Source organism: Charadrius vociferus, unplaced genomic scaffold (genome assembly GCF_000708025.1).
Source record: "Charadrius vociferus isolate BGI_N301 unplaced genomic scaffold, ASM70802v2 scaffold163, whole genome shotgun sequence".
Classification (NCBI taxonomy): Eukaryota; Metazoa; Chordata; class Aves; order Charadriiformes; family Charadriidae; genus Charadrius; species Charadrius vociferus.
Genome location: NW_009648332.1, coordinates 13,091,419 through 13,095,041, shown reverse-complemented (window position 1 = coordinate 13,095,041; position 3,623 = coordinate 13,091,419).

Genomic DNA, 3,623 nt, shown 5'->3' with positions numbered 1-3,623 from the left:
CTGTCCCGGACTCAAATCTCTAACCTGAACCCAATCTCCCTTCCGCCATCAGCCTGAAATTGTTTGCTATAGGATATGTTGACCATAAAAATATAGCACAGTGCACAATGAGAGAAACATCTCAAGACAGTGGAAAAGAGAAAGCTCAGCCAGGCCAGCTGAAACACTTGGGAGGAAAATCAACAGGCTGTTTTTAGCAATTACAAAGTTGTTGGCTGATCTGATGTAGCTGGGCAGGAAATTCCATAGTTTTTGGAAACCATTGACAAAAATGTTCTGGCACTTGTATTCTCCATTTTGTACTTCAAGAAGAGTTAATGCACTGTGCCCAAGAAGTTCAGCATGCAAAGGAAAATGGGAGAAAGCTTTTCAAATAAATATGGAGATGCATCGTCTTCCACGGTAGAAGAAAAATACTGCAACTTACTTGAAACCTTCTGACGCACCACTGTAATGACTGGGCAGTAGTGCGAACGTGATCGTTCCCACCAGGACGTTTCACTTCGTTATTAACCTTGTGGAAAATTCTGGAGGACTGTAAACCAATCCTCAAAGGATGGATTTCTTATTTGGTCTAAAAACACTGACTTACTTTTGTGCAGCCACTACTGAGAAGTCTGAAACCAAGCTACTGTTTAGATTAATTTAATTCCCCCTTAATGTTCATTAAGTACTAAGTTGTTATTTTAGGGCACCTCAAGATGAGTTGCTAGAGCTAATTTTTGGAAAAAGCAGTGTTTGTGTGCAAAACCCAGCGTGCAGGGGACGTTCACGTCATTTCCTTTGAGCTATTTTAAGCATCTAGCATCCAACCTCTTCAGAAGCTCTGAGATCCTCAGGCCCATGAGTGGGGACCAGCAGGAACTGGCAAGACAGGGTCACATGCTCAGAGCACCTCCATCAGATGGCAGGTAGCCACGGGCTTGCCTTGAGCAGAGGCTAAGCCTGGGATCAGCAGCAGAGAGGAGAACAGGAGGAGAAGAAGGATGGGCACCATGAAGCTGTCTGGTCCCACCACCCCACAGCTGCACCTGTGGGGCACCAGCTCCACTGTTAGCTTATCCCACGTCCCCTCTGCAGCAGGCAAGCCTGCTCTCACTCTGCGTTCCCAAACATTGCGTGGGTTGGGTGGCGTTTTTTTTTAAGTTGCCTCTGAAAATTGAGGGGGTGGGGAAACCTTAAAAACACAAGTTGGAGCAGTGACACTCAGACTGCAGAACGCCTGAAACAACAATTTTTTTTGGCAAACATGGACAACTCTCACATATCTCACTAGAATTAACTTTTGACCTCCAGGCCTCAGAGAGTCGGAGTTTCAAAAAATGCAGCTTTGCACGATGTGCACTGAATTACTGCACTGTTCTCATGTGCATACAATTGGGTAATTATGTATGCAAAAGTTTAAATTAATTAAGACCAAAACAGACAACATACTTTAAAATAACCTGAGTTGTTTTGCTGCAGTGAGTTAAGCTGAATGCAGCAAAGAACTTACTAAATAAAAGCTCAGCCTCTTCCTTTGTGCAATTGTCATGTTGTCCAGAGCAAAGCCCTTTGGCACCCCAAGTTATATGCCACTGTCTTAGAATCTGCTGAAGATCTGCTGCAGGAGGAGGACAGCGTGCGATGTCACAGTTGCGGGCCCTTCAGTGAAAAAGGATCTCATTTAAGTCATTTGCCCCTCTCCACTGAATTCATCTGATGCTCTTGATTGTGCCTAGTTACTACATTTCTCTAGCTTCATATTGACATTCTGGGCATATGGAAAAAAAAATGGAAAGAGCTGAAGTGATGATACACTGGAACACAGCACCCTGCAGCTGTTCTTGAAGGATTAAATTTCCAAACATGGGGAGCCTTTTGTGAACTTCCAGCTCCTACTCCAAGAGCTTGGCCAGGCTGGTCCGCATGAAGGTTCAGGACATACGGCGTGGATGCGCGGTCACCCTCCCAGGCTCATCAGAGCCACGACTGAGCAAAGCTATCGCTTTCCAAGCACAAAATGTAGGCAATTGCTATTAGCATTTCCATGCATGTTTTACTTTAAATAGTTGCTGGTTGCTCATCCTTCCCGTAGCTGAAAATTACCTACATACCTAAACGCATACACTTGTTATGTGCCTGCATATATTTATTTTAAAATAGCTTATGCATATATAACACAGAGACACAAAAGTTCTCTGATGCTTGTTCCTGGAGGGGTAATAACACAGAAATATTTAAGATGATTCAACAGTGGACGGCTCGGCAGATGTCTCCAGCATGGTGCAAGACATTAACGTCTGCTGACTCATCATCGGAGTTAATTCCTGCCTGGCTCATGTTCCCGTCATCTCAGCAGCAATTTAGTACTTGGTAAATTTTCTCTCATCAGGAGTAAATGTTATCACAGACTTGTGATTATATGCTATTTGAAACTGGTAGAGCTAAAGCCATGTGTGATAATAAAAGGTAATTGTTTACCTTTGAAGTTGATATCTACGGCCTTCACTGCACTCTGCAGGAAATTGGGCCAGTCCGCGACCACTTGGGCGGCCCGGCTGTGTCTGACACCCCTCGCCAGGGCGTGAAAATGAGGTGGGTGCACGTGCAGAAGTTGAAACAAGCTAGCGGCACTTTTATAGACTTGTTTTCCCCGACTGAGTGAAGCCGAACCCAATAAAAAATTCAGTAAGGAGAAAGTTCCCCTTCTATTTAATGTAATGACATTGCTGGCTAGCGTGGAGTAATCGAATGTTCTGCCGGTGGAAGGATGAGTGATGCAGTACCCATAAGCGCACCTGAGCATAGATGCAAGTGTCACAGTCAGGATGGAAGGTACGGGAGTGTGTCAGCGTGGGGGTGCCCTGTGGCTCGAGCCCAGCCTTAAGCCAGCAGAGCTGCCATCTTTGGGGGACCCTGCCACATTTCGGCTGCGAGCGATTCCTGAACACTTGAGGCTGCGGTTTCCTATGCATACAGCCACCATGTCCTGGGACACAGCACAGCCATCGTCACCTCCGCATCTGGGACAGGTCACCCCAGCATCCCCGCAGCTGATGTGTGCCAGCTGATGGACACCCTACAGGAAACAGCATTTTGGGTGTTCCAAGGACAATTTTTCCTTCAGCAGGCAGAAGCTGGGGTGCAGTTTCACACCAACCTTAGGAAGCGGAGCCATTGGTGCCCAAACCTGGCTCTCCAGGGACCGCTGCTGGCAGCCGCAAGCTCCAGCCACCACAAATTCCCTGATCTAAGAAATGGGGAAAGGTGTAAATCAGAAATACCAGTTGAAGGGATATAGCGTTTGTAACATACGCTATTAACATACTGTTAGCTTTCACAACTCATTTTCTGCAGATTATAACTATTCCTAACAGAAATGGCCAGGGAGATGAGAGGTCTCAATATTTTGCCTGCTTTTCCTTATTCTGCCTTATCCTCCCAAACAATCCACATTGGAATTCATAAATAAAGACATATGCACATTTGGAGCATGTTCAGATCAATTATCCCACATCTTTTTTTTTTTTGGAGCTGGGAAGAAGGTATATTGCCTAAACGCTAATGCCTATGGATCTTTAATATTAATGTGATGCTCAAGAGATAATTACTTCTCATGAACCGGAATGAGTCTGGCCAAA